Source organism: Coturnix japonica, chromosome 12 (genome assembly GCF_001577835.2).
Source record: "Coturnix japonica isolate 7356 chromosome 12, Coturnix japonica 2.1, whole genome shotgun sequence".
Lineage (NCBI taxonomy): Eukaryota > Metazoa > Chordata > Aves > Galliformes > Phasianidae > Coturnix > Coturnix japonica.
Window position 1 is genome coordinate 11,441,862 of NC_029527.1, and position 11,074 is coordinate 11,452,935.

General features: G+C 42.8%; 1 long non-coding RNA gene across 1 annotated transcript; it reads right to left on the bottom strand.

The window, feature by feature from the left end:
* Positions 1-979: 979 nt before the first annotated feature.
* LOC107319938 lies at positions 980-6,865 on the bottom strand. Its single transcript, XR_001558045.2, has 3 exons — positions 6,826-6,865; positions 3,163-3,341; positions 980-2,375 (listed from the first exon to the last, which is right to left on the bottom strand). It is a non-coding gene; the product is annotated as an uncharacterized LOC107319938 (long non-coding RNA).
* Between the last annotated feature and the right edge of the window lie 4,209 nt (positions 6,866-11,074).

Consider the following 11,074-nt stretch of genomic DNA (forward strand, 5'->3'; position numbering starts at 1 on the left):
GACCAGCGAAGTGAAGACTGAAAAACGCAATTCTTTTTGACCTCTATTATATGCTGCCAGCCATCCAGATGTGATGCAATGAATTGAACAGATATTAATACTTCTGAATGGTGATGAAAGAGAGCTCATACACTGGAAGAGATGCTGGAAGAAGTGTGAGATTGCTTTATGCAATCTTAACTTTTCCTGAGCCAGTCACCATGAGCTTCCTTTGTTGGATCACATAGCCCTGTTGCAGGGAATCCCTGTGAGAGTGGATGGACTGTCATCCTACACCAGCAATCAGCTCAGAGCCACAAGGCAGCTGACCTTCTATAAACCAAGATGACTTGGATGAGGTTTTCAGTTCCCTCAGAATGAAAACTGCCTTTCCTCAGTCCAGCAGAGCTGCGTTTGTGCACGGTTCGTGTTCTCCCTGTGTTCCTGAGCCAGAAGAACAGAAGGGATAAGGTGGGGAGGATTTCTTTAAACAGTTGAAACCCTAAGATTCCATGCTCAAGATCATCAGGTCTTCTGCCCATTGCATGTTCAACTGTTACTTTTCCTTGCAGAATAAATTTCACTTTCTTACCTAAGATGAAGGTCCAGAGCTAAGCACAGCTTCAGGAATGAGCCAAGCTGACTCAAATACATGCCCACACAAACAGGCTCTATTTAAATTTCCATTCTCTGTTTTACCTCTTCTCCTCACTAGCTGAGCCCTGCTCCCTCCTCACCACCTCTCCCTCTCTTCCACCAGCCTTTCCCACTGGAATTTTTTCCCTTCTGCCAATATGCTCCTTCCCTCAGGATGTGAACTCAGTTACATCAGCACTGAACTTTCAAACCTGAAATGTTCAAGTGGATTCAAAATTAGACAAAACAAGCTCATCCATCAATAGCTCTTAACGTCAAGAGCTCTGAGGGCAGGGGTGAGGGTGGCACGCAGGCCACAGCACATAGTCAGGAAACAATGAAAATGTTGTCAAAGAGCAATTAAGTGTGCTCCTGTGACAGGTTTGCATCACAGCTTCTATAAGGTGAGAGAAGTCATGAAACATTTAAGGTTCACCCAGCAGCCTCAAGTGCCTTGTGCACACAGCCTGCACCTCCTCAGCAGTCAGAGGACCCAAATCTGCCTGGTGCCAAGCAGCAACTACATTTTTAAGTAACATTGTTCACCTTTGATCTTGATTTTGAATGTGCCGAGTCAAATGTCATGCTCTCTACTGCTGGGCAGCCCTCTTCTCTGCACTCTGATTATTAATTAAGCAGACAGATGGAATTTGTTATCATATAATTGAGCCACAAGGCATTGACATAAGTAAAAACTCCTCACTTTTCTAGTATTAATATAAAATCATTTGTGGCTATCCAAACATACATAAGAAATAATAACACAATATTTAGTGGTTTAATGAGAGCCCCATTCTCAGCAGAAGCAAATGCGTACCTTTCAATTTCATGGCCATTAACATTATTTCCACACACAGCGAATTCTTTAATGTGTGAATCCAGCCAGATTCAGCTGCTGCAGTCCCACCTGATAGGAAAGTCAGGGGCTGGACCATAAGAAGCAAAAAACTGAAGGAAAGCAGCAGAAGAGGCTGCTCAGCAAACAAACACATTTTCCCACTCAGATAAAAATCACACCAGATGAGATTTCCACAAGGTGAAGAATGTGGCTATAAGCCAGGTATGAAAACTGTGTAAAGAATCAAGCATCTGAATGCTATAGAGTGAGCTGATGCTCGCTGGGTGGCTGAAGGGCTGAATGTATTACTGACTATTTTGAACAATACAGGAGAAAAAAAAAAGATGTCAGAGAAACTGAATAGCTACCATAGTTCTGCATCCACCCCACCTCCCCTTCCCAAGCAAGGAGAGTGAAGTCAGTACAGAGAAATGTCAGTGCCATCACAGCTGGGAAAAACGTTTTGGGGTAAAACACCATGGACAAAACACAAGGAATGAAAAACTCTGAGCCAGTTCCTGAATGCAGGTTGCACCATTCACCCACAGCTGATAAGTCCTTACAACAGCTACAAGAAATTCCAACTTGTCTTATTAAACCTATCTCCCATACCTGCCAGCAAACTAGAAACAAGATGAAATTAAAGCCACATTACCTTTGTTTGCAGTTATCCCATTACAGAAGCAGAGAAGTGCTGCAGAGGCAGTCAACACAATTTTACTGTATAAATGCTTCAGATGAAAGTTGAAGGGAGGTAGATTTTCTACCCATGGAAAGATGAAGTTGGTCATCCCCAAGCTTCAGCTGGTTTGTGGCAGAGGTCAAATGGAGATATGAAAAGGCTGAAGTCAGGGTTTCCAGGTGATTTGCATTTTGCCTTCAGGAAGTTCCTCTTTTCCCTCATCACTGCTGCCTTTGTCACCTGTAGGAGATTACTCATTAAGTATTTTGTGTTTTTATCTCTCAGCCAGATTCATCTTCTTCCAGCACAAGCAGACAACTCCAGAAAACTAAAGGGCACCCACTGATCTCACCTCTTTCTGGAGGGCCTGTCCAGCTTCTTTCACCTCATCAAATGGGGACAGTAAAAGTATTTTACAAGATTTTATCTTGTAACACGGATGCATTCATATCACATTTCTTATGCCAAGCAGAGAGATCAGCTTTTAGATAAGGGAGGGAGGCAAATGTAGGAGATGCAGATTGACAAGCATTAGGTAGTAAGAACTACCCAGGCCATTTCCCCAGAGCCCCAGGCAAACACAAAACCCTTCACTTCAAAAATCACACCTAAATCTTTTTTATGTGCCTACTGCAGGCTGCCCACTTCTCATATTGTGATGGATGTTTCCAAGCACCGAGGCATGGAAGCTCTGGCTTTTGTGAGGACACTGGGGCTTCCTCGTTGCTTTCCAGAGCTAAGTTTCACACTACAGCCCCACTGTATCTGTATCTCCTCATCTTCACTGAAGAGACAGGATCACAAGATGCTGGGAACACTCAGAGCAGGATTTACATCCTACTTGGTCTTGCAGGCTCATTTTTTAATTTTTGTTACAGTAATATCAAAGCATTTGGTTTGTTTCTGCTGAAGACTTCAGTGTTCTTGTCTCTTCCCAGTCGTGTAAATTGGAGTCTTACTTTGTGAAAATAGGGCAAAATGCTGATCCCAGCCTTTCTCATGGAACAGAAGTCCCCCTTCTGCTCACCTCTCCCAACAGAGCCTCAATCCAAAGGGAAGATGTCCTTGAATACCCTCTCTTCCTTGAAGTGCACAGAGCTTTCCCCATCTGCCATCTGAGCATAGACATGAGTCCCAAGCCTTGTGTCAATGTGTTTCCAGCCTCCTTTCGTAACATGGAAATGACAGCGGTGGCTGCATGCAAGGCTGAAAACAAATGAATAAATGAAAGTCAACAGACTGTGGGTAGAGGCACAGGGGTTGCATAACAGAAGCTCAACAAGAGCACAGATACAGCTCAACCAAATTGGGTGCCCAGTGGATTGTCAGGGCTTGCTTTTCAGGGATGCACCTCACTGTTTCACCAGCACAGCTGTCAGCTAATGAATTATTCCTAGCGAACAAAGAAATAGAAGAAGTGTTCTACCCATCCTGTGACTTGCACAGAATGCTTGGAGGGAATTTTCTGTGACATTTCTAGGTAAATTGGGTGGTGAATTATTATGGAACGATGCCTTTTCCCTGCAGGAACAGAGTTTGGAGATATCTTACAAAATCCTTACTATATCAGTGTCAAACCCAATAATACTCTCCAAAAAAATTATTGCCAGCTGTAGATTTGGAAATAACATCACACAGAGGAAATGACTCTGAGGACAGGGAGTGCCAAACTATGCTCCTTTCCCAGCCCCCAAATGTCACAATGCAGATGAGTTCTGCTCTGGTATGAGACAGCACGTTAGCAGGAGGTAGCTTACTCAAGGAGGAGAGACAAACTTGTTGCCACTGTATGGCTTCTGAACAACAGCCTTTGCTCCTTTTGTCCCCCTTTCAGATGTCTCCCTTACCAACCAGCCCTTTAACCTCAACTGGAATGCTTTCTTTTCATCCCCCTTGCTTGCAGCAGCAGAGGAGGTGCATGTGAGCCAATGCTGCTTTAACAAACATGGCAACAGCTTCTTAAATAAACAGCACACGCCTGAGCTTCATCCCCCTTGCACAGAAACACTTCTTCAGCTTCTTTGTGTCTCTTTCCCTCCAAAACTTCAGCAGCAGCAAAGCAATTAATGAGAGAGTGAAGTAATACGGTGTAAAGCAGCCATGCTTCACACTGAGCAAACACAAATCACCTCTGGTTTCAGAAGGAGGAATGCACAAACACTTAGAAGCTAATTCCCAAACCCACTGAGACAAAGACAGAGTTAAAAGACTCAAAACACCTGAGCAAGCAAAACAGTCTCTTATCCCTCACTAAAGCAAACACAAAGACAAATTGCATTCACTCTTCAACCTGGCAAGCCAACCATAATATATTACCTGCCACAGCAATGATGATTGTTCTCGTGCTCTCCACCTCAGCCCGATACGTACTTGGCAGATCCATAACTCTTTCAAGCTCTCCAAGACAAACATGCATGTGCTTGATAGAGAACTTCAATTAAAACCTTCCTGGAAGCACCAAATGCCTCCCATTCCCAGCACAACATCAGATGCAGCACCCACCCTAGGGACAGGGTCCAAAAGGTCCCTGTGCTCTGTGTTAGGATGGGTCTCTGTTGCTCATAGCTGTGGGCATTCTCCAGCGCTCCTGTCCCATGAGGACCACAGTGGATTCACCTGTTTGGTGGTAGGGAAAAAACCAGCAGTCTGTGGCTGTGCTTAGCATGCAAGAAACCTTGTTTCCAAGAGCTTCTGTTCAGCTTGGCCCTGACAGTCCTGCAGGGCCTGCATTTGGGATTGTTCATATACTCCCAGTGAAATATTCCACCATTCACAAAGGGTAATAGCTTCTGCAGCCTATGAAGTGTGACAGATGTATTCTTCCATCCCTTTCACAGCAGTGCTGACTGATGGGTTGCCTTCATTTCACTGCTTAGCTTGGCCAAATCCAAGGGTTTGCTGCATTCTCATGTGTGCTTCCTCCTCCTCTCAAAGTCTCTATACCCCATGTTTTTCACCTGTGGAGTCACAGCCCCTGGATGTGTTCAAGAAACACATGGATGTGGCACTGAGGGATGTGGTTAGTGGGCATGGTGGGGATCCGTTGATGGTTGGAATTGGTGATCTTGGTTGCCTTTTCTAACCTGAATAACTCAATGATTCTATGATTTCCTTACAGTACATAAGAGTTGTGGGGTGTATGCTTTAGATGCTCTCAGAGGCATGCTGGAGGATGGCCTCACTTCTCATTGATTTCTTCTGTGGTTTTAAATAAAAAGTAAAATCTCACCTTGTCAATATTGACCCTGATTTGTTATAGGTCCAATTGTCAGGACTAACACACTGATGCAGTGTCAGCACACTGGGATTTATGCTTGCCTTCAAAGATAGGTTCATTTCAGAGACCTATGGAGCTTAGTTACTGAGCCTTGGCCTTGTCCCCACCTTGTTTGTGTCCTTAGGAAAGCCTTTTGCTGCCTCTCCATTGGGAAAACGTGAAACCCATCCCATCCAAAGCTGTGAGTTCTGCTGCAATGCAGGACTGCTGCCTTGAGGATAAACACACACAACAGTCCCTTCCAGTCAGTCCTGGCCATACCTTCAGGATTTGTCTCCTCCCCCTTCCCACTGTGTCCCAGTGCACAAGCTTCTCCGCTCTTCACCACACTTTGCAAGAGTGAGATTGGGTTCTGCGGCTCCGCCGGGCATCTCATAGCAGCCCAGCAAGCTGACAGCAGCCATAGGCAGCTCCAGGCTAATGTCACAGCCACAGCACATGGCTGGTAGAGTCTGACCTAGTTTTAACCCTGCTAAATATGCAAAGACAGCAAATGAGACCGTGCAGGGAATAGCAGCCCAAGGTTTTCACCATATCATCACTTCTCCACTGCTTTGTCTGTAACATTCTTATGCACATCTCACACTGAAACACTTCCAATGCCCGATCTTTGGATGGAAAAGCACAATTACTTGCGAGGAATGGGCTGTTTATTGGCTTGTGTGTGTGTGTGTACACAGGCTAATAGGAAGGTGGAATTTGGAGAAGTTTGACACTTTAGCATGATATAAGAACATTCAGAAAACTTTTCACTGTCTTTTTGAGAGGAAATCTCTCTTCAGCTGTTTACCTTTCCAGTTTGCTTGCTTCTTGCAGCCTTTTTGTTCTTCCCTTAGTCACTGAGAGCTAAATGCTACCCTGACTATCATTCTGACAGCTCTTTTTTTGTTATTATTATTATTATTTTTAAGAAAATGGATTTTTGTGCACTTGGTTTTTATCTTTATTTCAAAGTCTGCCTTCCCCTTCATGTTTCAGGTTCACATCCACCACAGAAAATACCAAACTTCAGCTTCTCCTGATTCCTTTTTAATTCTAGACCGTTTGTGTAGTACTTAGCCACTTCATTGCTATGGAGACGCTGTTTTATTTGAATCACCCCATGCTGCTCTGTGCACCTGGTTTTTGGCACCTTCATTTCAATACAGAATTGTGCTTGCTGACAGCACTGTGGAATTTTTTGAGTGTTTTTGTGGCACAGCATTCTGGTTTGCATCCTCATAGTGAGCCCCACTGAGCCTGGATCTGTTGACAACTGAGATGCAAATGCATCCTATCACTCAGGACACACATCTGAGCCTAAGGAATGCCAAAGCAAGACAGGGAATATTGCCCCCATAGACACTCTATATACAGTGACAATAATGAAAAGATGGCAGTAAATACCCAAAAGGTTATTTACTAAAAACTCACCCATATGGAAGCCTTCAGTCTGCTGGGAACCACTAGGACAATCTCCACCAAGGAGCGATCTCCAAGAGATGCTGCCTTAGTGGTGGTCAGCCCTTAAATAAGGTCTAGAGGAGGTGGAGTCAAGCTTCACCACTTCCAGGAGCACAGCTAAATTACTCACACCTGTGCTCCCACAGCTGACCCAACACTTGACTCAGCTGATTAATCAGAGGCTCAGGCTGTGATTACCAATTTCCCATACACTCCATAAGAACTTGTGGCAAATAAAATAAAATAAAATAAAATGTAGAAACTCTCTAAATATTTGCTACTGGACATCATGAGAGAGATGTTTTTCTCAGTGAAACCACCTAGATGAACTTACATCTCCAGACTAAACCCAATTTCCAACCTGGAGAACATGAACATAGCAGGCAGAGAAACACAGAGGAGACACCACAAAGAGGAATTCCATAGGGATGGAGAGGTCAACACAGAATGAGATGACACAGCCAGGCTTTGAGTGCACCCATTGCACACGAGTGGCACTGCCATTTGATAGCACATGTGGAACATGTCTTGGCAATAGAGATCCTTGTCAGAGTGGTTAAGAAAAAAGCCAAAGATTGGAAAACCATGAAAGCCATTAATCAGCAGACCACAAGTTTTGTTTTTTCTGGCATAAGTTGAGACAGCGCTGGTCATTATGACTCCAATGAACATTCTTGACCTCAGAAAGATTCTTGATTAAATGATTACAACCCCAACTTCAGCATCACTCAAGCATATGCTTGTATGCTTTCCTTAACAAAGCTTTTCTCTGAATCAGGATCTCTATGATTACAGTCAACTAATTATCTGAAAAGCATTTTCATCTGGGCTCCAAGCAAGCAAATTAAATACCATTAATGTGGGTTTGGCAGGACAAAAGTTGCTCGATTTTTTTTGCTCACAATCGGAAAATCAGTTTTTGCAAAGAAAACTTGATGTATGAAATCTGCTGGTGTAGCTTTTCCCCATTTTCCTAACTTTTTCACTTTGCTGCAAAACTGTTGATGCAATGCTACTGTGATAAATGAAGTCCCAAATCTCACAGCATCCGGCCTTTAGTAGAAAGCCTTGTAGCAAACAGAGACCGAGAAAGAATGAATCGCTGTGCTTTGCAGTAAAAGTTGATGAAGACAAAGAGCGTGCTGAAAATAAAGGTATCAACAGTACGCCACTTTATCAAGAGGTATGACAAGACAATGATATAAATCATGAGCTGTAGCAGCTGTGGGAGAATTCAGGTAGGAAGGCAAGCAGAAAACATGAAAAAAAAAGTCCCCAAATGTTGAAACACGTACAGAAAACCAAACCTCATTTTGGATGGAAGTAAAAATAAACACACATCCACTTTTTAATGAAGCTTACAACAGCCTGCCTGCCTTTTACTCAGTACTTTACTACGAAATTCACTTGACTTTTCTCTCCCAAGAGGTATCATTATGGATAATTTTTCACAATGAAACGGGGTCTAAAACAAGTCTAAACCTTTAGTCAGTGTGTGTCTATTTTTGGCCCACTGAACTTGAGTGCCTCCTTTTCACAGAAGAAATTTTAAAGTAAAAGTCATGAGACTGTGTGGCTGTAATACATATGTCAGTAAGAGAAAGGATGAATCATTTGGAAAGGCCATGAAGCTATGTTTGAAGAAGGAGCTATATGTATTAAATCATCATGGAATAAGGAGAGTCAACCTGATTGAATGAAGAAAACCTTAGTTAGCAGAGGGACACAAATTTTTCCTATACACTGAAGCAATTCAACAGATGAAGCAATGGCCATAAATACTAGCATTAATTTCATACAGAGATTAACCATGGTCAGGGGCTGGGCAGCATGGTCAGTGGGACAGCGGTGCACACACGGGTATGGAGTCCTTCACACAGGCTTGCTCCAAGCCCTTGACACAGGCTCCAGATAATTAACATTGTGTGTACCATGCCATATTAAGCACTTTGGAGTTGTTTATCATTTGCATATTTTTGCATTGTTATTGTAGAATTAATCTGAAAACTTTCAGACTAAGCTGTCCCCAAGGTACAAGGAACTTAGTATTTAACTTTCAATTCTGCTAATTGGGCAAGGGGAAAAAGTGAGCCACACATAAGGAAAGTTCTGTTAGCAGTTTCTTTTGTTAAGAACTAAGCTTTATCAGGGTAGAAAATATATATTTAGTGATATCATATCCTGCTTGTATAAAGTGATATTTTCCAAGGACCACTGAAGATCAAGTTTAGACATTTTCACTAAGATTCCAGCAAGATTTCTTTCTGACTTGCCCAACATTTTGTCTATAAACATCTGTCCCATCAAGTTACCCTTTCAAATGCAGAAGGGACAGGGGAAGGAAAACAGATGTCTTAAACATTCTCAACAGTGCAGCCACCTCAGCAAGAAAATAAAAAGGCACGACAAGAAACAATGGCCATATATTTTCTTATGGTCTTCTCTTTCTGTTACTGTTATTAATACCATGTTAATAAGACACACTGGGATCATCTTTAAACATATTCTAACCATTCAGTACATTTCATAGAATAATGAAGTCAGTTCTGTGAATCAGCTATATAAATCTTATACTGCTTTTAGTTTTTATGTCACATCTGGAAACCCACAGGACATGGTACTTTGGTGCTTCTTCAGAGTGATTCTTGGCTTTGTATGGATCCTGAGGTTGCCCTTCCTTCTGCTCTCCATGCCTGTGGTTGGGACCTCTACTTCCACTGGTATACAGAAGAGGGACATGCTGACCATGCCTGGTGCTGTACTAAATGTCAGGGAAGCTGCTTCATACTCTTGGATGTGATCCCCGTGTTACACAACCACAGTTCAGAGGTTACAAAGACAAGGGCTTTGCCAGCAGACTCAATGCTTCAAAGCAATAGCAACAATTATTGGATCAAGTAGAAAGGAAAGAAGTTGCCTGGAGGTCCCCAAAGTGAAAACAGGATCCAGAAGAATGTTACTGAGAAACAATGAGCAAAAACTGCACATTTATGTGGAACAAAAGCTCGAGTCCTCAAGAAACTCTCCAAGTTGCTTCCGTATCCAATCAATATTTTCTCTAGCACATATGGGATGAGCCTCAGCCAGCTTCCTCCCCCAGACAGTCCTGCTGCTGGCTGCCCTCAGACAGAAGCAAGATAGCCAGCGCAGCAGATCTCATTCATATTAAAAAGGTTCACCAGCCTTGGAAGAACACTCTTGCCATCCATTTCCTGACTCAGAAAATTACTTGAGATACATCCATACATTCGTCCTTAGCCCACAGCAAATGCAGGTTCCTATTACCTCAGCCCATTCCTCTAATAACAGACAAAATGTGAAGACTGAAATTTCTAAAAATTTGCAACTGAAAGAGGAGATTTAAGGCTGACTGTAGAGGAGACAGGAGCTAAGATAAAGCCTGGTCAATGGCAGCCACATAAACAAGGTGTGATTCCTGTTTCCTACAAACATGACTTGGTCTAACACTAAGCAATCAAGCCCCATCGATATAGGAATGACGCCAATAACCTTGGCTGCCATTTGGATTTGCTTGAATATAGCTGAAGAGAACACACTAGAATAAAGTATTTCATTGCAGAGTGTTTTCTGCTCTTCTCTCCTTCTTGCTGCATCAGCCCTTCTCAACAGCTCTCTCTTAAGATACCAGTTGTTGCAAAATTAAAGCTGAGACTCCTTGAAGAGAGGAAAATGCCTTCATTTCAACTCTACCATCTCAAACCTCAGACAACTCTTTGAAACACCTCATTCAATTTGCATGCTGACAGGGACTTGGTAAGAGCTCTCAGCTCCCCCTCACCTGCCCAGGCAGTCAGCAGCATCAGTGGTGCATTCATCTGCTGCTACACTGAGAGGTGCATTTCTTTAACTCACATTAACACTGAAATGGCTTTGTGCAGAGATGCCTCATATGCTCTGAACTGGAAGCACCAGAGGACCCATTACCTTCCACTGACTGCCCAGAGCTCATTTCTGATGGCCCTATACCCACAGATACAAAGTTAGCTGGGCGCTGCATTCTGCTGAATTATGGGGGTAATAAATATTAATAAATAATGATCATTACATATTTGTTTTGTTTGAAATATAAACTATGATATTGGAAACTACTCACCGTTACATTTGATATATAAACAACAAAACTGAGCTCAAACTGATGGATAAACCTCATTTGATCTTTATGGCATTTATACTCTGCTATGTCCTAGATATAATGTGC